The 26418-nt window shown below is 38.5% G+C and overlaps 1 protein-coding gene across 2 annotated transcripts in view; it reads right to left on the bottom strand.

Annotated features, from left to right (window-relative positions):
* The window catches only part of plxnb2b (plexin b2b), a 225603-nt gene extending 204316 nt beyond the window's left edge, over nucleotides 1-21287 (bottom strand). For both annotated transcript variants that reach the window (XM_088995752.1, XM_088995751.1), the window contains exon 1: nucleotides 20678-21287. The gene's annotated coding sequence lies outside the window, so the exon portion shown is untranslated. The remainder of the gene's footprint in view (nucleotides 1-20677) is intronic.
* Nucleotides 21288-26418: the final 5131 nt, after the last annotated feature.

Below are 26418 nucleotides of genomic sequence, written 5' to 3'. Positions count from 1 at the left end.
AAAAGTCTGTCGCAGCTTGGAATTGAAGATGATTTATGTGGGACAGGAAATGTGAGACAATCTCTTCGTCAATAGATGCTAAAGCTTCGTGTTTGCTTTCAACATTGAGCTTGTAGTAGACGTGCACATTCCACCATGACGTCCCTGATCCACTGCTGAAAAGGATGATTTGATCCTCTCCTCTTTCATCTAGAACTGCTTCATGTAAAAAAGAGGGTACAACAAGTGCTGAAGAATGAATGACTCTCTGTGTCTTTGCGTTGTCATATTATTTGTTATTTAGTTTTTTTTTTATTTTGTTGGTTTTTTTTTACTCCAAGATGGCGCCGCGAGAGTGGCTACCTTTGCAGCAGCTCCTGTATTTTTTTCTACTTCTTTCTTTCCTTTCTTCTTCCTTTCATAACTTTGCTGCTGTGTTACTTCCGGGTTGAGTGAACGCTGGCGCGAATGGCTGCCGCTGCTCACCCGCAAAAAAAGATCTTATCCCATGACTGTAAAGTGTCCTTGAGAGTTTTGAAAGGAGCTTCGAAATTAAATATATAATTGTTATTATTTATTATTACTCACAAATACAATCCATTCCATAATTAACTCATTCACTGCCATTGACAGATTTATTCGGGTATTGAAAATATGATGATCAATGGATGCTAAAGCTACGAATAAATTCATGAACGGCACTGAATGAGTTAATAAAAATATATTTATGATTTTTTTAGATGTAAATGTCAATGAAGTTGTCAATTGGATTGGATTGACCTTTATAAGTCTCGCAGTGGAGAAATTGACATTTCACAGCAGCAAAGTTATGAAAGGAAAGAAAGAAGTAGAAAAACAAAATAAAGGAGCTGCTGGAAACGCAGCCACTCTCGCTACGCCATCTTGAAGTCAGAAGACAAAAAAATAAATAAATAGAAATAATGAATAAATAATGTCCTTGTTTCCTTTTTTTAATTTTAGTTTATGACCTGACTTGTGACTTGGTTGAAATTTCTGCACAGCAGCTTGAGGTCGTAGGTCAGATCTATCGGGATTGGACTGCGACGCTTAGCAAATTCTGCCAAAGACTGATTATTAAATATGCTTGAAATACGGCGCGATACATTTAGAAGCCATTTAATTAGAAAATCCTAGTGGGCCGTGTAATTATGGTCTGGCGATATTATCTTTTATCAGTCGTAAAATATATTGAAAGTTACCCCTGAGATTCCCAGCCCAATTTTTCAATTACATGGCGCAAAGTGCTACATGAGAGGCCACAGCGCTCCAGCAAGACCGTTTATCCACCCGCCTCGACCGCCATGAACATTTTTTTTGTCTGTAGACGACACCGCCGCTGACAGTTTCTCCTCATCCTCCCCCCCCCTCTTTTGTACAGTGATACCTTGGCTTACGAACTTAATTGGTTCCCAGACAAAGTGTGTAAGGCGAAAAGTGTGTATCCCAAATATTAATTAAATTCCATTAAATGACATTATATTAAATTAAATTAATTAATTAAAGAGACAGGCAGACGACAGAGAGTGACAAAATAGATAGAAAACAGTGACATTTGGACTCGTTTCAACTTGTGGAGACTGCAAGGTTAAAATATCTCATCAATCAGGATCCACAAATAACCCGCACAAGTCATCTGTACACCTGATGCAAAAAGCTATCAACCCAGCTAAACAGAACACAATTGATGATGAACTAGGTAAAATTATCGCAGATAAAGCACCTCCAAGGGATCATTCCTCAAGATGGTGAAAGAAGGTTACGTTCCTCATCAAGTGTTTAATGCTGAGGAAACCGGCCACTCCATTCCATCTAGCCATCAACGACCATAACAAAGGTAAAATAAAACCACTTTATCAGAATCAGAATCATCTTTATTGCCAAGTATATAAAACACATAAGGAATTTGTTTCCGGTTGAACACGCTGCACTAGTATCATCATCAAAAAAATTGCAAAGAGGCACTATACAGTTCCATTTGGGCTACTGTTCAAAGAGTTAATGGCTTGGGGGAAGAAGCTGTTTAAATGTCTGCTGGATTTGGTTTTATTATAAAGCACAGTTTATTTCTTTAATTATAATACCATAGAACATTTATTATACATTAAATAAGGTATATTTTGTGTAGTTTTAAGGCTTTGAAAATTAGAAAGTAGAAAATTATGTTTTATGGGGACATGGATACGGATTGTTCTGATTTTAATGGTTTCCTATGGGAAATTAATTTTTGGGATACACACTTTTCACCTTACACACTCCGTCTGGGAACCAATTAAGTTCGTAAGCCAAGGTATCGCTGTATGTTGAGATTTTACTCCCACAAAACACATTGTATTCATTTTTTTTTTAAACTAACAATGCAGAAAGCTCAAATTAAAAACAGACATAACCAATAAGCTTCCTCTTAACCACGAACAGCAGCTCGTCGACTGAAGCTAATGATTGTAATTAAAAAAAGCCTCGGTTCCAACTGACAGATCAATGACGTGCCATCGTCTCAGACGGGAAGTAAAAAAAAATCAGACGCAGCAGGAACAGGAACAAGATGGAACGTGACCACGGGGTTGCGTTACACAATTTACAGGCGGAAAACAATTACAGCGCCGGGCGGATTGTCAGGCTTATAGGAAGGGAGGGATAGGGGGTTGTTAAAAGCACACGGATGGAAGACGACTTCTGTACAAATTGTGTGCGCAACGCTGTACGCAAGAGTGAACACAGCTCTGTTAAAAATAGAAATCAAATGCAGTTGCGGTTGCTCTGATTTTTAAGCAAATGCTTCGGGCTTTTTTGTGTTTTTGTTTTCAGACGGTTTTTCACAACGGTCGGCCTATTACAGCTGTCTTCGGTGGGTAGGTGAGGGACACCCTGAACCGGTTGCTAGCGAGGAGCTAAATTACAGATGCAATCCTCAAGTCAAGTGAGGAAACTAGCTAGCTAGCTATTAGTTATATAGCTAACTAGCTAGCTATTTGAGTCAGGAAACATTAGCTAGCTTCTATCTTTCTATCTTTTTGAGTTATTCTGGGTTATAGTTCGTATGCGTGAGCTAACTTACCAATGCAATCTTTAAGTCAAGTAAGGAAACTAGCTAGCTATCTAGCTATTAACTATCTAGCTAGCTAGCTATTAGCTGCATAGCTAACTGGCTAGCTATTTGAGTCATTCTGGGTTATAGTTCGTATGCTGCAGCTAAATTACCGTTGCAATCTTCAAGTCAAGTAAAGAAACTAGCTAGCTATGTAGCTATCTATCTATTAGTTATATAGCTAACTAACTAGCTATTTGAGTCAGGAAACATATTAGCTAGCTAATAGTTTGCTAGCTAGCTTTCTATCTTTTTGAGTTATTCTGGGTTATAATTCGTATGCCGGAGCTAATTTACCGTTGCAATCTTCAAGTAAAGAAACTAGCTAGCTATGTAGCTATCTATCTATTAGTTATATAGCTAACCAACTACCTATTTGAGTCAGGAAACATATTAGCTAGCTAGCTACTTATCTATTAGTTGGCTAGCTAGGTATCTTTCTATCTTTTTGAGTTGTTCTGAGTTATAGTTCGTAAACCAGAGCCAAATTACCGATGCAATCTTCAAGTAAGGAAACTAGCTAGCTAGCTAGCTAGCAATTTATTAGCTATATAGCTAACTATCTAGCTATTTTAGTCAGTAAACATATTAGCTAGCTAGCTTTCCATCTTTTTGAGTTATTCTGGGTTATAATTCGTATGCCGGAGCTAATTTACCGATGCAATCTTCAAGTCATGTAAGGATCTAGCTAGCTAGCTAGCTATTATCTATCTAGCTAGAAATCTTTTAGCTATATAGCTAACTAGATAGCTATTTCAGTCAGGAAACATATTAGCTCGCTATCTTGTAGCTAGCTATCTATCTTTCTATCTTTTTGAGTTAATCGGGGTTATCGTTCGTATGCCGCAGCTAATTTGCCGATGCAATCTTCAAGTCAAATAAGGAAACAAGCTAGCTATCTATTAGCTAGATAGCTAATAGATAGCTATCTATTAGCTAGATAGCTAACAAGCTAGCATTTTCAGTCAGGAAACACATTAGCTACCTAGCTAGCTATCTATCAGCTAGCTAGCTTTCTATCTTACTATCTTTTTGAGTTATTCTGGGTTGAGTGAACGAACGCCGGCGCGTGCGGCTACCGCTGCTCACCCACAGAAAAACTTATCCTGTGACTGTAAAGTGACCTTGAGAGTTTTGAAAGGTGCTAATAAAAGAAATGTATTATTATTATTATTCTCACGATAGAAAACAAGGCATTTACACAACAATGTTCTCACTTTCTATATGAAACGTAAAAGAGGAATGAGAGGAGACAACTTCCTCAAGGGACACAAATAAACCGTGCAAATTATCTGCATGATCATCACATGCGAAGCGTATAACGAAAAAAAACGTCTACGCGATGTGCGGACGGCAGCAAAATGCAACTTAAAAGGAACTGTTTTTTTTATTTATTTTTTTATGAAGTCGCAAATGGCGAGCCTTGAAGCCGGGCTCAGATGAGTCAGTGAGGAATATAACATGCATCATCAAGGCCAAGCGAACAGGAGAGTGGAGACCCCGAGGGGCCCAAAATGGAGACTCCTAAAACAGAGTTATGATGACACTTCTGGATTTACATCTCACAAAAATGCGAAGACGCTACAGGGCAACGGTCGGATATCATATCGAGGTAGATGAGAAGAACTCGTACGTACGTATCGCTTTGAAACCCGCGATGAGGAGAAAGGAGAGTCAGCGCAGAGCTGCCGATGCGTATTGTGGATTTGTCGCAGCTTGGAATTGAAGCGGATTTACAGTATGCGGGATATGAGACAATCTATTTTCGTCAATGGATGCTTAGAGCTTCTTGTTTGCTTATAAATATATATTTAATATAAAAATTAATATAAAAATTTGCGTTTATTTAAAATAAAAAAATATATATATATATATATTCCCAAAAAATCCCCAAAAATACAAAAACTAGAAAAATACAACAAAAAACAAAAATATAAAAATACAAAACAATACAAAAATTACATAAAATACACAAAATACAAAAAAATAAATATACAAAAACCACGAAAATACAAAATATAAAGATACAAACAACACAAAAAAAATACAAAATATACCAAAAAAGACAAATAAAATACAAAAATACAAAAATATGAATAAATACCAAACAAATACAAAAATACAAAAATATGAATACCAAACAAATGCAAAAACCAAAATATGCAGACAAAAAATACACAAATTTAAAAAATACAAACAATACAAAAAATACACAAAATACAAAATATACAAAAAATACAAACACATACCAAAAATATACAAAAAAATACCAATAAATTACAAAAAATACATAAAATACAAATATACAAAAAATATACAAACAAAATATAATAAATAAATTAAACAATGTTAAACAATGATCTCAAGTGTCCTTGAGATCTTTGAAAGGCGCTTAAAATGAAATGTATTATTATTATTATTATTATTATCATCATTCCTAAATACATATTTACACATGTAAAATCATACACGTGCAATTTCCAGTTGTTTTTACATAATCCCGCTTAATCACAAACTGTGCAGCAATGACAACGTGACCCCCCCGCCCCCCGCCCCCCTTCCCTCGCCTTTGCTAGCTAACAAACAGCGAGCAGGAATAAATTGCTTTGAACTTCATTATATTTGCCATGGGGAGCTTCTCTGATTGCCCGTTGTCCCGCTTTGTTATGCTTTACATTGACTTATGGCGTTCCCTGCGCTACGATCGATAACCGCCGCCGCCCTTTAGCCAACTCAAATATTAGCGAGCATATTTGTCAGCCACGGTCGCCAGCAAATGTCACCCTCTAAGGTGACCGCCGTAGCTCTCGCCAAGTTCCCGCCGTCCTCTGTTAAGAAAAATAAATAATAAAGGCTCTGGCGTTTTGCAGATAAGTAAGGGAGCCGCTGACATTTAATAAGAGTCCCGCTAACTTGGGCAATTGCTGTATGAACGCATTTTAATAGGGTCCCACCGCAATAACGGCTGACCGGGAGGCCACCCACATCCAGCTCATTTAACAGGGAAGAAATACAGATGATGAATTTTGAGGCTGATTTCATTTCGCTATTGTCATGGTGGGTCGCAATAAAGGCAGGCATTCTTATCTGCTTGCGACACTATCGCAGCGTGATAACAATAATATGAGCGGTGACGTTAGACTTGTACACACCCATCTCGTCGCCCGTTTGCTTGGGGTCTGCATTAGATTCATTCAAATCCCCGGGGAGGCTCCATACAGTTTTCAATGGTTCGAACGTCTCCTTGGAAGCGTTGAGTATGACGCACAAGCAACGGTACGCTCGCACCATGGAAACGTTTCCGGTTTGGCGGTGAGATGCCAATTAAAGCTTCAACTGTGCTTCTATTATGGTTCGGAAGGCGTAATTCAACCTGCCAATGGTATGGACGCCGTTGCTTGTACTTTGGTTCTCCTCTTCTTGTTATTTTCTGCGAATATTCACATTGGCGTATGCTGGGTGTTCTTGTAGTTTGTTTAATAATTGGAGCTCATTTCAAAAGGCTTCTTTCAGATCGCCGTTCTTTACAAGTTATTTCGCAGATGTAACAAAAGGCTCAATGAGAATAATATATTTTTTTTTTAATTGCAGACTGCTTAGCGCTAATTATTTCCGTTGATTCAGGTCACGCAGATGTAGGGTAAAGGTGACCTCCATTTTTTAAATTGTCTTTTTTGTATTTTTAGTTTAATTTTTTTTTTTCGGGGGGGGTATTATTTGTACTTTATGTATTTTTTTTTTTTTCTGGTATGTGTTTGTATTTTTGTATTTTTTGTCCTTTTGTATTTTTTGTTTTGTTTGTATATTTTGTATTTTTTTGTATTTTTGGTATATTTTGTACTTTTGTATATTTTGAATTTTTTTGTATTTTCTTTACATTTGGTAATTTTCTTGTATTGTTTATATCTTTATATTTTGTATTTTTGTATTTTTTGTTATGTATTGGTATTTTTTGTATTTTCTGTATTTTGTTGGTATTTTTTTGTATATTTCGTATTTTTGTATTATGTGTATTTTTTTGTATTTTTGTATTTTTTTTATTTTTATATTTTTTGTTTGTATATTTTGATTTTTGTATTTTTTGTATTTATTTTTGTATTTTGTGTGTATTTTGTATTTTTATTGTATTGTTTGTATCTTTATGTTTTGTATTTTTTAAATATTTTTTTGTATTTTGTGTAATTTTTGTATTGTTTGTATTTTTTTTTTTTGTTTTTTGTATTTTGTTGTATTTTTTGCATTTTTCGGAATGCATATTTTTTTTTTTTTACATTTTGTATTTTTAATTGTATTTTCATATAAATAACACGAACATAGACACCAATGCCCCCCACCCCCGTTTCCATCACCCCCTCGATTGACTTGGAGCCAGTCTACGAGCTACTAGTCAAGCGCGATCTGCGATGGTGGTTCTTCGATATACATTGAAGAAAAAAAAGTGCTGATTTTGAAAGATTCTACCACATAATATTATTATTATTATTATGAATTTAATTTTAAGCGCCTTTCGAAGCTCTCAAGGACACTTTACAGTCACAGACAAGCATAGGTACTATAATTAATAAAATACAATCACAAATAAGTGCGTCTGTCACCAAAATATTGGCCATGTTACAAATTCCTTCGATGAGCAAATAAAATTATGTAAACACCCGCGTCCATATTTCTGAAGATGGAGCATGGGTGGGGAGGGGGGGGGTGCACATCTGACCTCGGAAGGCTCAAGTGTTATTGTTAAAGGTGCCATCTGTTATTAAAATGCTGGCGTGGTATCTCACGCTGCAAGTGAAGGGCTCCCGTGTTGCATGCGGTGCTTAATCTCCTCTATAAAAGTTACCCACGAAGACAGCTTATCGCTCTCCATTCGTCACAGTACCATCTCCACTTTTTTTTTTTTTTTTTTGCTCCCCCAGGTTGCTGTGACCTTCATCCAGCTGCTACTGGAACACCGTCTCCTCATGCATCTGTCACCCACCGGTCCTGGCTGAAGCTCACTTTCTGCACTTTATAATTAATCACCCAGTGTGCATGGAAATAAAAAAAAGAGGGCGAAGGGGTGGGGGTAAAGCAATAGAGAGTGGGGGTAGATGGGGTGGTACCAATACTCGACAGCAGCTATCCTATTAGCATAAACCAGCTGGATGTCATATTAGCTGTAAAGCAGAGGTGATAATTAAAAATGATCTGGGCTGGAGCAAATTGGTCAGTTTGGGGATTATCTGTGAAAGGGCTGATAAGGGAAAAAAAATAAGAAAACTAAAAGAATTGGTGCCCAAGTTTGAACGTATGGCCACAAAATCTTATTTCCCATTGAGATCAATTATATTTGGACTCTTTTAAATCCAATTCAAAACGCACACCAGCATAAAATATGAATTTTGCAGGGTCGCCGTGCGCATCTCTCCACCAAAAAATGATTCAATCAGTGTTTTCGATACGAATGGTCCTTGAATGGTTTCAAGGACTGTTCATGTCAAAGTGGTTTCATTGAGCAGGATAACGATCCGCGAACAACTCACATCTCATATGGGGAATTAAAGGACAACCAACGTCTCCGGACAAGTTGTGTCCATAATTTGTAAAATGGCTTCAAATGACTTCTACTGAGCGTATTTTACAAAGATTCCACCGCATATAGCTATATTTTACATTTCAAGACTCGCACTGAATATTCGGGAAGTCTTGTTTTTGAGTTGGTGACGACACCGTACGTGACGTCACTAAAGGAACGCCCCTGACAGAAAAAAGACGCATTGTAGCGGTTCTTCCATCACATCAATGTATTTTGCTGTACTTGTTTGGTCTGGGGATCTTGTGTTGCACCCAAAAGCCGCCAGAAGGCCAGGAGCGCCATATAAGTAATTTACCAGCTTGAGGAAGCAGAGGTGGCCACTCGAGGTCGCTATTTTGTGCCCCTTTTTTTGGGCGAGAGATTTTCCCCCAATGTTGCCTCAAAATGGCACAAATAAATTATTTAATCGATTGCAAACATGTATGCTTTCCTCTTCAGAACTATTTGAATCATATTCATAACTGGATGTGTAACAAGAAAGCATATTCTCCGAATCTGAAGCCATTGTTTTGATTCACTAGCAATGCAAGATGTCTTGGCGTGACGTCACGAAATGGGGGCGGGACTTTCTGAAAATGCCCAATTCGCAGCTCAATTTTTTGCAGATTTTGGACACTATAAGTCATTTTTATTTGTGTTTTGCATTTGACTAAAAATATACTGCGTGTTTTGGGTATTTTAGATGCTATACAACGTTTTTCTGGTGTGACGTTGGTTGTCCTTTAAGGCTTAGACAATTAGAAGGTAGAAAATTATGCTTTATGGGGACCTGGGAACGGATTATTCTCATTTTAATGGTTTCCTATGGGAAATTAATTTTTGGGATACACGCTATTTGCCTTAAACACTCTGTCTGGGAACCAATTAAGTTCATAAGCCAAGGTATCACTGTACATAAAAGCTAGGTACAATTCAATTCCCATAATGAATGAATTAGCTGAAGTCAACTTGAAAGGCATCATCGCTGACGGGAGGAGTGATGCAACAGCTCGCCGTCGCTTCTCGCACTGCTTTGCAACATTTACACAGCAATGAAACCTTGACTCATCCTCAATATGTTCCAACACTTGAATCAGCGGGGGGTATCCCCCTACTACCCCTACCCCCTCCTGTCTTTTGCGTGAAACGACAGATCTGGTGTCAAGCGATAACTTCCCTCTGAAGTCTTTAAAAAGGTTTTGATCGCAATCTATATGCTTGATTCACTTATCAAAAGGACATGGGGGGGGGGGGGGAATACTACACGAACACGCTAGTGAAAACAAGCGCAATGGCAGCCTCGGTATTGGAAGCTAAGCTAGCTTTTAGCTCGAGAATGAGCTCACTAATAGATACAGTGATACCTCTGCTTATGAACGCTTTAGCTCACAAACTTTTCGCTTTATGAACATTAAATTCGCGACTTTGTTTTGACTTCACGATGGTGCCGTGACACTGGCTGCCTTTACAGCAGCTCCTGTATTTTGTTTTCTCTTTCCTTTCATTACTTTGTTGCTGTGAAATGTCCATTTAAAGGCTAATAAATAAAGGCTAATCCAATCCAAACCCATTTGCGCCTCGGCCCACTCTGTCAGTTGCTCACTGCTGTTGATTAGGTGTAAAAATTTATTACGCGGGTGGGCTTGACTTGTCGATAGCGTGAATGTATGTCAGTTGGGTGACCACGAGCACAGACGGCTGCCTGTAAAGCACGTATATCAACAGCAAAAACGAACAACCACAGCAATTTCCCCATCAACGGCGAGCAGAAACTTATGGTTTCCTTTTTGATAAGGCGAGGCGGCTTTATTTATCGGCAAGTCAACAAAATGTGCTTTACATAAGCGAATACACGGCACCTCGATGCAAATATAACAGAAAAATGACAAAAACAACATATATGGATAACATTTAAGACGTGGAAATTTTTTCCAGTGTTTTCTAAAATGGCGATGAAACTTGTGACTGTCCAACAAAAAGATCCACAGAATGGCCTAACTCCAAGTACAAGGAAAATAAAAATGACAAAAATAAAAAATTACAAAATTTATGTAAAAACATGTAAAAAATGTATAATGTAAAAACGTACAAAACGCAAAAAACGTAAAAAAATGCAAAAACGTACAAAATGTAAAACCTAAAAAAACGTACAAAACGTAAAAAAACATGCAAAACATACAAAATGTTCAAAACGTACACAACATAAAAAACGTACAAAATGCAAAGAAGGTAAGAAACGCAAAAAAACGTACAAAACGCACAAAAACGTACTAAGCGGACAAAGCGTACAAAATGTAAAACCTAAAAAAACGTAAAAATACATACAAAACATAAAAAATGTTCAAAACGTACAGAACATACAAAACATACAAAACGCAAAAAACGTAAAAAACGTACAGAACATACAAAACGCAAAAAACGTAAAAAACACCAAAAAAACGCAAAAAAACGCAAAAAAACGTACAAAGCGTACAAAATGTAAAACCTAAAAAAACGTACAAAACGTAAAAAAACGTTCAAAACATACAGAACGTAAAAAACTTAAAAAACGTAGAAAACTTTAAAAAAAGGTCAAACATGTAAATTAAAATTAAAATTAAAATTAAAATGTTTTTTTATGAGCGTGAAAGATAGATGCTGTTAGTTCAGATAAAATATATATAAATTGAGATTGCCCAAAAAAATTCGAAAAGCGTGTAAAACCAAAAAAGTCCAGGAAATTGTGATCAGAGCTCCTTGAAATGAAATGGATGTTGTGTTAACCGAGCATGCCTTCCTGCGACGCACGATTCATACAACGTGACCAAATATTCTGACACCAGCGTGCAAATTTGTCGCACGTCATTCATCTCCTGGTAATGTCACATGTCGATCCGGCTACGTATCACTAAATGAGTACAATTCAAGTCAAATACTCAAGTTCATTTTCACATTGGACATCGATTTTAAACAGATCCCGTTGGAGATTTCAAGACGGTTAAGATTCTTGAACCGACAACATTCGGCACATTATTCCGAATATCATCAAAAGGAGCGACATTAGAAAAAGCAGCATAAAAATATAGTAAAGTCTCGTTATATCGATATCGGATATATCGATAGTCCCGGTTATATCGATACTATTTCTATGCACGCACGGAGAAAATTACATGCAAACAGGGTCGGATATATCGATAGTCCCGGTTATATCGATATTTTTTCGGACTCCCTTGAATATCGATATAACGAGACTTTACTGTACGTGAAACATTCAGCTGACCGCTGGAGGTGAACGTTGAGTAAAATGTACAACACGGCAGTAGTTTTGACCAAGACAAACTTTTTCTTTTTAGCTTAGAAACACAAACCTGAATGGAACATGATTATAGTTTCCCGTAAATGCTCAGAGTGGTCATCTCCACAAGAAAAACAACAATGGTGGACCACAGGACTTGTCCACTTTCAGAATGTTTCGGCGGCAATGTGTTATTAAGGTGTTTTAGCGCACCGCTACGGCAACCGCGGGAGACACTTCACTCAAACAATTTTAAAGCCACATGAACCCAAAACGTTGAGTATTCTACATACGAAAATCAGCATTACTATATACTTTTTTTATATACAGTAAAGTCTCGATATATCGATAGTCCCGGTTATATCGATACTATTTCTATGCACGCACGGAGAAAATTACATGCAAACAGGGTCGGATATATCGATAGTCCCGGTTATATAGATATTTTTTCGGACTCCCTTGAATATCGATATAACGAGACTTTACTGTATATACTTTTAAAAATGTCAAAAACTAGCCATGGTAGAGTTTTTGTACAGCATTATTAGACATGAATTATTATTTTTGATACACACGAAACAAATGGCAGAGTCCATTATTAGTTTACACGAAACGAACTAAATGTATTTAATTCATTTAAGGTAATTAAAAATGAAACTAAAATGTAAATAACAACACAAATAAAAACAACATTAAAAACAAACAAACAAAAATACAAAATAAAAAAATACAAAAAATACAAAATAAAAAACACCAAAAAATACAAAATACAAAATAAAAAATATAAAAAATACAATATAAATACAAAAAAAATAAAAAATACAAATATAATACAAAATAAAAAATAGACATAAAAATACAACATGAAAATACAAATAAATACAAACTAAAAAAGTATTAACAAAATAAAAAATACAAAAAATACAAAATAAAAAACACAAAAAATCCAAACAATAAAAAATACAAAATAGAAAATACAAAAAAATACAAAAAAAATACAAAAACAAATACAATAAAATACAAAATAAATACAAGATAGAAACTGTGTGCTCTTAGTTTGGAAAAAAATATAAATTGAGACCAGTAAACAAAAAGGGAAGAGCGTAGAAAAGATTATCGTGTTGCAGGCAAGTAGCGCACCCCCAAATCATCAATCAATATAATCCACACAACGTATTAAACTTCTATTCCATCCATCAATAGTCAACTATCCTTATTATTTTATGATAAGTTATCTTTTGTGTTTTCATCATCAAAAAAATGCTCATTAATACATTGTGCTCGACTTGAAGTCCATCAGCACAAAGCGGTAGCAAGCGGCAATAGTTGTGAAAGAGTCAGCGGAAATAAGTAAGCGCAATCACACCGCGGAAGCCGATCGAATTTTATCTTTATCTGTCGAGAATAGAGGAGGGTGGGGGGGGGGGGGGGGTGCTAAAGCGTTGAGTGGAAAGGGTGTCAAGGGTCGGCTGTGTGAAGTGCAAACAATGCCGCAACTGGAACAAGCAAGGCGCCCAGATAAGAAAGTTTGGAGGGAGGTAGCTGAGGACAAAAAAAATGTGCATGTGGGGCAGAGGGAAGCCCAAGGACGAGGGGCGGGGTTAAAATTAAATTAAAAATAGCAAAAAAGGAAGAATAGATATGATCAGAAATCCACCTCAGTCGCCTCATCGTCAACTAATCCTCGGACGTGGAGACAATCTTCAATCTTGGAGGAGAAGGGGAGGGAAGGGCTTGTCATTTCATCAGATTCCTCCGCCAGCCACTTAACTGATTCGCTGCCATTCCCAAATTTATTCGGGTTGTTGTTTTTTTTTTTTCATGCTAGGGTGCCGATACAGCGCCGGTCAGACCTCTGGCAATGTTTTTTCACTTCCACCAGGGGGGCAGCATTTGCCTTTTGTCCATGTTACAGCTTCAGCTATATAAATCAATATGTATGTCTTGTATTTTGTACAGTCGACCCCATTTCAAGCTCAGATAACTCCAGACCCATATAACTTAGGAATTAACTGGTTCAAGACATGATGTCAATTCCGAATGAGCATAGCTTAGCTTGTACAGCCGCCATAATATTAGCATACTCATGATGTGCTTTATAGAAATAAATGTAAAAGTAACATCCGACTTACGACCAGCTCGACTTACAATCACCCGTACTTACGACCTCCAGACCCTATTTTTTAAATTTTAATTCTACGCCTGGCAACGCAACACACTAGCAGGTCGCCAAATTTCTTCCACCACGAAAAATAAATCATCGAAGGACAAAATGGAAAAAAAATAATCATAAAATGACAAAATTAATAACATGGCATCGCAGCGGGAGTATGTTGTTTGAAAATTATTGGATGTTATGATTTTTTTTTTTAAACTCATTCACTGCCATTCCCGATTTTGTTCGGGTTTTGGTTCTTCTAACGGGGGTGCCGACAAAGCGGTGGTGAGACCTCTGGCAATGTATTTCCCTTTTCCTTTTCACAAGGGGGCAGCATTTGCCTTTTTTTCATATTAGCGCTTTGTTGTTAAAGTGCGATATACACCAATATGTATGTATTGCATTGTATTTTGTACACCCGCCCACATTTCAAGCACAGATAACTCCAGAACAATATAATTTAGGAATTAACTCTTTTTTTTCTGACAAAAGCAGAGAGTTTAAGGTTTGTTACGCAGCATTGTCCTAAAACTCAATATTCTGTAAATCCTGCAATTTGAGTGCAAATGACAAAAAAACGTGGCACTGGAATGGACACGTTTTTTTTACATATTGTCTGGCAGTGAATGAGTTAAAATGTCAAGCCAAAAAAAAAAAAAACGGGCCATCATGCATCCGTCAAGGCGCGATGTGAACTTCAACAGTCGAGGATTGCATTTGGCCTTTTACTCACACGCACCACGCCCCTTTTTTTATGAACATTTCCTTGTAAAAAGTCGTGCCCGAGTTGGAAAATGTTGGTCAAATGGCTTCCAAGCATCTAACAGTCATGGCTCAAAGGGAATGTAGGTTTATGTTGACATGATGGTAGTGATTTAGGTCACATCCTGCTCATTTTTTTTTCGTTGTGAGCGGGAAGATTAACTTGTAATTCTAAATGAGCTACTTGCCATGAACCAATTGCATAAACACTAATCATGCATCGGCTTGGTTTTTTTTTTTTTTTTTTTTTTTTTTTCGTAGGCTTGGGTTTGCTTGTTGCTTGCGAGGATTACGTTCCCCTTTCAAAATGAAAACCGACGCAAGCCAGTAATCCAAAGCAAATTCAATCAATAAATAAATAGCAAAGTTTAGTTTGACCTAAAAAAACAATTGATAATAATAATACATTTAATCCTACATACTTTCAAAACTTTCAAGGTCACTTTACAGTCACAGGAGAGGTTTTTTCCATGGATGAGCAGCGGTAAGTAACCACAGGAGCCAGCTTTCAATTAACCTGGAAGTAACTCAAATAGATAGAAAGCTAGCTAGCCAGCTAATTAATAGCTTGGTTATTGATTAAACTGGCTATTAAGTGGCTAGCTAGCTATCTATGCTAGCTATCATCTAATAGATAGCTAGGCTATCCATTAAGTTCGCTATTAAAATGGCTCGCTAGCTGTATGAGCTTATCTTAGCTAAACCTTATCTGAGATAGCCACCTAATAAATAGCTTGGCTGTCCATTAAGCTATCTATGATAGCTATCCAGTTTATAGATAGCTAGGCTGTCAATTAAGTTTGCTATTAAGATAGCGAGCTAGCCATCCAGGCTAGCTAACCAGCTAATACATAGCTAGGATATCCATTACGCTGGCTATTAACATGGCTAGATAGCTATCTAAGCTAGCTAGCCTGCTAATAAATAGCTAAGCTATCCATTAAGCTTGCTATTAACATGGCTAGCCAGCTATTTCAGCTATCCATTAAGCTGGCTATTAAAATGGATAGCTAACCAGCTAGCTAGCAAGGCAGAAATAGAAAACTAGCTATTTCAGCTAGCTAGCCAGATAATACATAGCTAAGCTATCCATTAAGATGGCTAGCCAGTTATCTAAGATAGCTATCCGGCTAATAGATAGCTAGGCTACCCATTTAGATAGCTAGCTAGCTATCAACGGCAGCTATCCAGCTAAAAGATAGCTAGGCTATCCATTAATCTGGTTATTAAGATGGATAGCTAACCAGCTAGCTCGCTGGGCAACTAATATATAGCTAGTCTATCCATTAAACTGACTATTAAGATAACTAGCTTGCTATCTATGCTAACTAGCCAGCGAGCTAGCTAGGTAGCGAACAGCTAGCTAGCTAAATAGTGGAGATAAATGTGAGACACGCCTTCAGGGGTGGTGGAAAACAGTTTTAGGACTACGCAAGGAGGAGATTGCCCAAAAAAAAAAATGGGGAAAAAAACTTTGAAGAGCTTCAAGAGAAGAGTTTATTTTGTGGCAGGCCAGACGTTTGTTGACTGCATCCGAAAATAGTCTTGAGTGGCTCTAACCACTGACTTTCATTTCCAGACTACTGTGGTTTTAAAACACACTCACACATAGTCACACAAACGGCAGTGTCGCTTCCTTCGGCTTTTCGGGATTGTTTTGCAACAAGTCTTCTCTGAATAAGTACGCAGTGCTTGCCGGCTAAGCGAGATGAAAACATTCATCAGCGCTCTCCTCGTCGCTGATAAGGTCTCTCTATTTATTCGGAGAAGCGCAGATAAAAGCTAAATGAAGCATTTGCTGCGCAGACTCCGCCGAAGAGAGGTTGAGCGAACTTGTGTGAGCAGATGGCCTCGACTGGGAGAGCATCCGTACTCCGGCAGACCCCCCCGCCACCCCACTAGCTAGTAACAGCGGTCTTCTTTCCTGCTTCCACATACCCCCAACCGTGTTAATCCATCCCTCTACGAGACTGTTTGTATAATGTTATTTAAAGGGAAATAATCCCAAGAAGGGGGAAACGAGAGGGGGGGGGGCATCGCATGTACAGTAGGCCTTTGCTCAAGGGGGGGGGGGGGGGGCACATTGCTGCCGAAGTGCGAATAATGGCACGATTTAGCGAGACAAGCGAGCGGAGCAGAGGTCTGTTTTAACCGGGCAGATGCTAACGGACGAAAACACGCAATTGCGAGATGTTGAATAGAACTTGTGTCCGCTTCATTTACACAAGAAAGAAGGAAGTAAACGAACACAGACAACACTCACTGCAGCTTTGATGACTGTCCACAAACTATCCAGATGTTGGGGCGGGGGGGTGGGGGGGTATCAGCTGTCTGAGAATGACCAAAATGCATTTGAATCCATATGGCTAGTTTCAGACTACATCAATGAATTTTAAGGGATCTGAATAAGACCCTTGGGGGACGCCTCTTGAAATCCATTGTCAAGTAATACAAGATTGCCCTTTATTTTTGCACTTTCATCAACAAAAATAAACATCAAGAACAACATGCGTTCGGTCTGTCCACAGATAAACCAATACAGACGCTCCTCTACTTAAAAATATTCAAGTTATGAACAACAGTACATGCGAACATTTTTGTAGTATTCTCTCCAGTTCTACATGTACATATCTTTATCGAGCATATATTTTATTATGTTTATTTTACAGTACAAACAAATACACGTTACTTATAAAAGCCTTAAACCTACTTATGTAAGCCTTAAACAGACATTCCATACAAAATATAGCACTGTAGCAACTTACGTACGAAATCAACATACCAACGACCAGACCAACGTATCTCGTTCGGAAATTGGGGAGTGTCTGTACTAACATAAACCAAGTCATGATTGTGCTATCGTTAAGAGTCAGGGTTAGCGTCCCTTACCCCAAAAAGAACCAATTTGAAGTACGTACTGACAGTTTGATTTGATTATATTCACTGTGGTGTTCATATAAGTCGGTGCTATTGGACGGTCTGCGGCTGGATGGATGCATGGCTTGAGGAGCCCGCCATGAGAAGAAAGGAGCGTTAGCGCAGAGCGCCGATGCGTATGTGGAACTGTCGCGGCTTTGATTTGAAGCGGATTTACAGTACGTGGGACAGGAGATGTGAGACAATCTCTTTTCATCAATGGATGCTACAGCTTTGTGTTTACTTTCAACATTTAGCTTGTAGCGGACATGCATATTCCACCATGACGTCCTTGATCCACTGATGAAAAGAACGTTTTGATCCTCTCCTCTTTCATCTAGAACTGCTTCATACAACAAAGAGGCTGCAGAAAGTCTGAAGACTGTCTGTGTCTTTTATGTTGTGTCACATTATTTGTTATTGTTTTTCACTTGGCGCCGCAAGAGGCTACCTTTCCAGCAGCTTCTGTATTTTGTTGTTGCTGCTGTGAAAGGTAAATTTCTCCACTGCGAGACAAATAAAGGCTCATCTAATCTAAACAAAAATGGATGAGTTGTATCAGGAAGGGCATCTGGTATTAAAATTCTGTGGCAAACGAACTGTGCGATGACGGACGTTCAATGGGACAAACCAACTGTTTGTGCTACCCAGAAAAACCAAAGACCCGATTTAAGTCTGTGATAATCCAACAAGTGGTACGTTTTAAAATATTTTTTTGACAACATGATGTGACCTATCTGGCATATACACGTGACGAATTACAAACCAGGGGAAAAAAACAAGTACATTCGGATAAGTACAGTGCTCACAAAATACGCCGACCTCAAGTACCAGAATCCAAAAATAAACGAGTAGCATGTTTTTTATGCTCCAAAAAGAAAATTCCTTCACACGTTTACAAGATGAGAAATACATAAGTTTTTTGTATATATCTACTTCGCTTTTGTCAATGTGAATCAAAACGGAAACAATGACTTCCATTCACTCGATTTCTTTAAAACCACTTGTAAGGTCACGGGTAACCAGAGCCTAATCCCAGTAGGGTTTGGGAAAGAGTCACACCACAAGTATGAATCACATGAGGGTATACAGTATACTACGACTGAAAAACAATAAAATACTGCATGCACACCCGGATTGTCATACGGTACTTGGGGGATTTCCCATAGTTGCGTCAAAAACTGATCCGAGTGACATATTTACGACCCATTCGCTCATTTGCTGTGACATTTCTCCTCACTACTCATGCCAACAACCCTGGACGTGTTGCTCGTCAATCTCGGAGCATATAAAGTCCATTGGTCACCATTCACAATACAGTAAAGTCTCGTTATATCGATATCGGATATAACGATAGTCCCGGTTATATCGATACTATTTCTATGCACGCACGGAGAAAATTACATGCAAACAGGGTCGGATATATCGATAGTCCCGGTTATATCGATATTTTTTCGGATTCCCTTGAATATCGATATAACGAGACTTTCTGTATATGAATTAGAGCACAGGTGTCAAACTCAAGACCCCCGGGGCCAGATATGGCCGGTCACACCATTTTATGTGGCCCATGAAACAAAATCAAAGCATATCGGCTACCATGATAGTTGCTTAAAATCGTTTTCAAAACTTCACATAAGCGTTATTGGAATTCAAGTAAAAACCTGGAAAGTATGCCAGAACCCGTATTCAAACTCCTGACCTCAGAACTGTGAGACGGATGGTGCCAATGCACCACCTTTGATACGTTCAACAGAAACGTAGACTGACATTCAACCATTTTCAACCATCAGAATCAGAATCATCTTTATTGCCATGTAGAACACACAAGGAATTTGTCTTCGGTAGAACACGCTGCACTAGTATCATCATAAGTAAATTTGAGGCACTATACAGTCTTTTTCCGATTGTGTTTGTCCTCATTCGTAATGGGGAGGACGGACGTCTAACTCTGGACGAGACAATAATTAAAATATATTGACAATTTATTGTTTTCAAAGCTCCCTATTCCATGTTTTTATAAAGGTTAGTGGAATCCAACCTGAGACTTCAAGAATATTCAGCAGACATACTCAACACCACAACGCTGAATATAACACATTTCAACAGCTCAATTTCCATAACATAGTGATCAGGACAGATTGATATAGTCATCAAGAATTAAAAATGGCTGCCAATGTAGAATAAAACTTAAAATTGCTCTTCAATAACTCAACGGTTTAGATCCTGAACAGATTTAAGAAATGCTAATTTGATATCAACAAAATAGTGCTTTGAGATCTGTCTCCCTGGTTCTGCGTAGGGTTCAAAGTAAACACGGTGAATCTGCATTTCGCTGTTATGCTGCACATGGCGATTGAGTAACTTTTTTTAAAGATTTTTAAAACGTTCTGTTAAGGTCTTTAAATGGCAATGTACGTTGTAGTACTTTTTGTGGACTTCTTCTGTTTTCTCAACTTTGCCTAAGAATGCTGTGACTGTACTGTTGCGTTTGTCAATGATTGGTCGTTTGATTATGTGAAGCACATTAGAGTGTTTATGGAATGTGCTGTATAAACAAAACTGACTTGCCTTGTCTTACAACGTGCTGCCTGACATTAATGTATCACGTCTGGGCATGTTTGGCTGTAGACTTTGCATGACTTGATCGCGCCAAATTGCCTCATCTTGCCTCGAAACTCCCAGATCCAAATACCATTTTGGTTCTGAAGCGGTAAACATGGGAATCCCTGTTTTAAAATACCAGATTCTGAAGCCGAATGGCATTCATTAGTTATTATGATAGTCTTTTTACACACATCACATGACACATGGACACAATGCAATCCTGTGTGATCTGTCAATGTTCTGAGAACTCTGAGCTCGTTTCTTCAAACAGTGTCAACAACGCATAAACCCATGCAAAGACTCCATATTGTAAAAAAAACTCACCTCAGAGAAGGAGAGAAGAAGCTTCAATGTCCAAAAGCGGTCACAAATAAGTCTGTAAATACAAGGTCCTTGGTTGCTTTTGAAAAAAAGTCAATTCAAGTCCGTCCCTCGTGGTGCGATTCTCCAAAAAAAAAAGGCACTAATTCCTGTTCAAAGCTCTTCGCAGGGCATTGAAAATGTCAACGATACAGAAGAGGTGGAAAAGAATGTGGAGTGGGGGTCTTTTCCAAATGTGCTTTTGGTGTTTGGGAGATCGGAGAATGTTCCTTCCACGCCCAGGTACCGAGTCACATAATGCCGTCCAGGTGTGCTTCCGGGAACCGCGATACACCTGTGGGATTCGCTGGTTCGCGGTATCCAGTCGAAGAGGAGCGAAGAGGCGGGGGTTGGGGGGGTTGAAGGAGGAAAAGTGGCCGACTCACGTTGCCTCGTGAACGGCTCCGGGTAAGTGCGAGCTTCGGTGTGCCTGCCGCCGCCGTCGCCGCCGCTGCTGCTCCCCACAGCCGGCAAAGAATGAGAAGGATGAGTCGGGTGAGTGGCGAGCTGCGAAGCAGAAAGTCGACTGAGAGTTGGGCTTGTCTCTCTTTTTGAGTCGCTGGAATCTTTTCCAAGGGAGGTGGGAGAGAAGGAGTGCGAAGCGGGGTTGCGAGGTGTGGGTGGGGGGTTGAACGAATGATCCAACCAGCGCCGAGAGGTAGACCGAGGGAGGCGCTTACTGTATCGGGGAAATGGCATCGCAGCGGCGCCTTGAGTGGCGAGTTGGATTCGTCCCAAGGCCGAGCTCGTAACTTTAAAAAAGCGGATATTTTCCACTAAAATAAATAGTCAATCACAAAAATAGCCGATTTTTTAGAGACTGAAGTTTTTTTTTATGTTAAGTGTTGTGTTTATTATTTTACTTGATGTTTATTCTTTTACTTTTTGTCAATAGTTAAAAACGATATATAAATCAGGATGTATTGTATCATGTTGTATAGTTTTTTTTCTCTGAGCAGACCAAGAGGTTATCCATGATTTAACCGTTAGTAATAATAATAATAATAATAATAATAATAATAATAATAATAATAATAATACATTTAATTTTTAATAATTCAGAAATTACATGTATTGTCTGTTGTCAATTGTCTGTCTTTTTTAGCCACATTATAAGTGCCTTGCACGCTGGGTCCAAGAGGACATTAATTTCATCTGTGCCGTATGTGATGCACATTAGCATATTTGACAATAAAGCTGACTTTGACTTTTACTTGACTAGAAGAATGCAAATATTGCACAAAAATTAAGCATCAGCAATGAAAATTTAATTACCTTATATGTGAAACAAAGCAAAAATATTGTTTTTTATTTAGACTTGCTCCTGAGTGTATTGTGAGTGTTTTGGGCAATGTTCCGGGTAAGCGTATGATAAAGAGGTTGCATGGTAAAAAGGCATTTAGCCAAAATAATGCGCGCAAATAGTCAATGTCACTAAAATGCGCTAAAAATATTGCTTGCAAATGCTATTGCTGCTACGCCATACCAGACTCCGCTTTGGGGTCAATAAAGCGTATGCACAATCTATCATGCTGCATGCGGCTTTATAGTTTGTTTCATGCATTGATTTGAAAAGTGAGCCACTGTAGGAAAGCAAAAAAAAAAGAAAAATGAAAAATGAATTCTGTGCTTTATGACCTTGAATCTAATACGATGCAGCCATTTTGTTGAAGTAAGTTTTGTACCTTCTGCTGGAACTCAGTGTGACTTCATGTCACTTATATGAGTGATTTATAGGCAAGCAAATGAGGCCGGCTGTTTGGGGGGGGAGACGCGTCTGTATCTTCCAGGGGGGGGGGGAGGACCGGCGATGTTGTGAGTCTCACTGGGTGAGAGCTGACACAGGCACAAAGCTGGCAGAGATTCACATAGCGGGGTGGAGGGAAATGGCCTTCACAGGTCTTCACGTTGACTGATGAGCTAGCTGGAGAATGTAGGCCAAGCCAGACAGCGGACACCTCAAGACACCCCTCACCCCCTAGAACCCCTTCTCTGCACACCGAATCACAAGCGGGAGGGGGTGTTCAATGTGTCCGAACGTGTCTGACGGAAGAATAATGGGGCTACTAACTCTCACAAGTGCTTGACTAAAGGGATGTCGCTAAGCAAGAAAGGCTAACTGAAAACAGATGTTGAAGTTTACTGATTGATAGAGGGAACTCCAAATTGTCTTACTAAAAAACTAAATGTCATTCAAAGACTGTAAATTGTCTTCATTCTTACAAAGAGATGTGTCTTAAAGGACAACCGACACCATTTTTTTGTTTCCTAACTGACATCAGAAAACGTTTTATAGCATCTAAAATACCCAAAACATGCAGGCTGATATTTTAGTCAAATGCAAAACACCAATAAAAATGAGTTAAAGTGTCCCAAAACTACTTCAAAATGACCCTGGAAATTGCGAGTTCCAGAAGGTCCCGCCCCCTTTGTTAGTGACGTCACGCCAGGACGTATTGCCTTGCTGTAGAATCAAAACAATGGCTTCAGATTCAGAGAAGATGCTTTCTTGTTACTCATCCAGTTATGAATATGATTCAAATCGTTTTGAAGAGGAAAGCATAAATGTTTGCAATCGATTAAAGAAGTCCTTCCGTCTCAATTCGAGCCGTCAGGACTCCAATGTAGCGTCCCAGAAAATGCACAAGATGGCGCCCAAGCTCCGTTGTAAATGGACTGATTTGTCTGCTGGGAATTTGTGTCAACTAGTATCAAATAGTAGTCTTAGTGCAACACACAACGATTCACCATCGCATTATTTATGTTTTCCTTCTAATTTCGCCATCAACACAGATCAACACGAAGTTTTCAGACCAAACAAAGTACCCGAAATGCATTGTGTGTCGCTTTCTCTGTCAGGGGCGTTCCTTCAGTGACGTAATGTGAGGACTCGTCATCAACTCGAAAATAAGACTTCCTGAATATTCAGCGTGAGTCTTAAAACGTAAAATATAGCTATATGCGGTGGAATCTTTGTAAAATACGCTCAGTAGAAGTCATTCGAAGTGATTTAAAAAATTATGGACACAACTTCTCCGGAGGCGTCGGTTGTCTTTTAAGTTCATTGAAGACTAAATCGCCTTCCCTGATTCCAAAAATGTCATTGGAGATGGTTCGAAGACTGAACACTTTCTTTCAATGTTTTGGAAAACAAGTATGCCAGGTTACATTGAATTAAAAATTGTTTTCAGTTGACAAAAACATGAATATTCAGTTCATTAAAGAACGTGTCGGGCTAATGGAGATTCATTAAACTTCAGTTGACAAAAATACGTGAACTTGGATTATTGAAGACTCTGTTGTCTTCAGTAGCTACAAAAACATGTAAGATAAGATCATTCAAGACTCTTAATTGTCTTCCGTTTACAAATACAAATATGTTTGCTTGGCCGCAGAGTCCCAAGTGTCTTTGGTATTTACAAAAACATCTAAATTAGGGTGATTGAAGATGCTCAAGTGCTGTCAGTGTTTACAAGAACTAGCATGTTTGGTTCATTAAAATTCCTCATCGATCTTGAGCTAAGAAGAAAAAAAATAGGAATGCTCGGGTGTATTATTAAAGCCTGAATAGTCTTCGGTTTAAAGAAAATATGTACCTTAAATTGAGTCCATTAAAGATTTTCAAATATCACCCGTGTTTACTGAACAAATACAGGCTCATAGTCGTCTTTCAGTTGTCTTCAGTTAACAAAGACATTTTGTTTTGGGTTAAAAAAAAACTCAAAACTCGGTTGTCTTCACTTTTTAAAAACAAGTATGTCAAGTTCATTGAAGTTTCAAGCTCCTTATAAAATAAGAATGAATGTTCGGTCGATTGAAGACTCGCGTGTCTTCGGTTTACATCCACGCAAATAAAACATTTATTGTTATTATTTTGAAAACTCGCGACTGCCTCTACTTTTCAAAGAACAAGTACTGTCCGTCGAATTGTGATGTTCAGTCGGGCTGTGTGTTTATGTAGCTCACTTGGGAATTGTGTTTTCACGTCAGCCCCTGGTATCAAACGCCACCATTTTGTCATTTAGCGAATGAATTCGAAAAATTCGTAAAAAGTCGTGTATTACAGCAATTTTGCTGTTGTCCGTGGTGGAAAGTGAACAAGTCAGACACAAGGTTCGATACCGAGTTTTGTGCCATGGAGTTATACTGGCCCCTTTTGGTCATCGCCTGAACATTCCTTTGATCAAACTACCCCCTAAATTTTGACTTGTACGTACGTCAAAAAATCAAATTCTTTGTGGATCATCACAACACTGATGTGTGATACATTGGAGCAGCGAACCCCAACCTCTGAGCCGTGGACTGGTACCGGTCCATGGGTCGTTTGGTACCGATCAATATATAAACTTTCATGGCTTCCATTTTATTCATTTCGGAATCAGTTTAATTCATTTTGGAATCTGGAACATTTTATTGTGACAACCTTACGAATTGTTTGTGTACAATATGTCACTCTTGACACGTGTCGAAGAGCACTACTCGGTCATCTGATATGTTAATAATAATAATAATACATTTCATTTATAAGCGCCTTTCAAAACTCTCAAGGTCACTTTACAGTCACCGGATCAGTTTTTTCTGTGGGTGAGCAGCGGCAGCCACATGCGCCAGTGTTCACTCAACCCGGAAATAACTCAAATAGATAGAAAACTAGCTAGCTAGCTACTAGACAGCTAATAGATAGCCAGCTAACCAGCAGCCAGCTAACAGATAGCTAGCTAGACAGATAGCTAACAGATAGCAACATTGACTCCCTTCCTACTTTCAAATCTCACCTGAAAACCCACCTGTTTAAACTTGCTTTCATGGTCTAATTTATTCTGCTGTTTTATTATTTATTGTTTTATGCATGATTTTACTGTTTTGTGTGTTGTCTTTGTTGTAAAGTGTCCTTGAGTGTTCAGATTGTAAATTAAATGTATTATTATTATTTATTATTATAGCCAGGTAGCTGGCCAGATGTTACTCAATAAAATGAAACCCAGGAGCTGAATCATAAGCGGCGATTGTGCGTTGTATGTTTCATGCACTGCATTCCATCTTAGTTTTGAACAACCCATCTGTTATTTCTGGGTTTCGGCTGTGCAATATTCTTGCTCGTGTCAAATCCAAGATGTGGTGATGACAGATGGAGTGATTCGCAGACGCCAGGAACTTGTCATGGCGATAGCTCGTCTGAAAGGTGTGAAGAATAATTCAGCGGGCACACCGGGGAAATGTATTTCAAGAACTGGTGTTAGTTTCACTCACAGCCGGTTGACTGAGTGGTCCTCAATTTGTCAATAAATACTGTACTTTTTTTATGAGTGTAGCAAGGAAGTGGGGTTTACATGAGGGGAGACGAAGCTTATTTTAAATGCTGCTGATACGTAAGGAAAAGATAAAACGGACGAAAATCAAAACTTCCATTTCGGACGGAAAGCGGGCAAAGTGGTTTGTACGATTTTATTGCATACGTTTTATTTCATTGACGTAAAGTCCGAATGTTTATGTGTAAATAATAGCTATTTTTTTATACTTGTTTGTAATTCTACGGTGGTGGTGGTGTGAAATCACATTGAAAAATTAACAATCAGTACAAAGAACCGGAGTCCTCTGTTTCGAATGGAAGCACCGTCGATCACTTTGCCCGCTTTCCGTCCGAAATGGAAGTATTGATTTTCGTCCTTTTTATCTTTTCCTTGCTAAACAGTACAGCGATAAAG

The sequence above is a fragment of the Hippocampus bargibanti genome, linkage group LG05 (assembly GCF_051943395.1).
Source record: "Hippocampus bargibanti isolate YZ-2025 linkage group LG05, ASM5194339v1, whole genome shotgun sequence".
Taxonomy (NCBI): domain Eukaryota; kingdom Metazoa; phylum Chordata; class Actinopteri; order Syngnathiformes; family Syngnathidae; genus Hippocampus; species Hippocampus bargibanti.
This window is presented reverse-complemented; position numbering and strand designations above follow the sequence as displayed.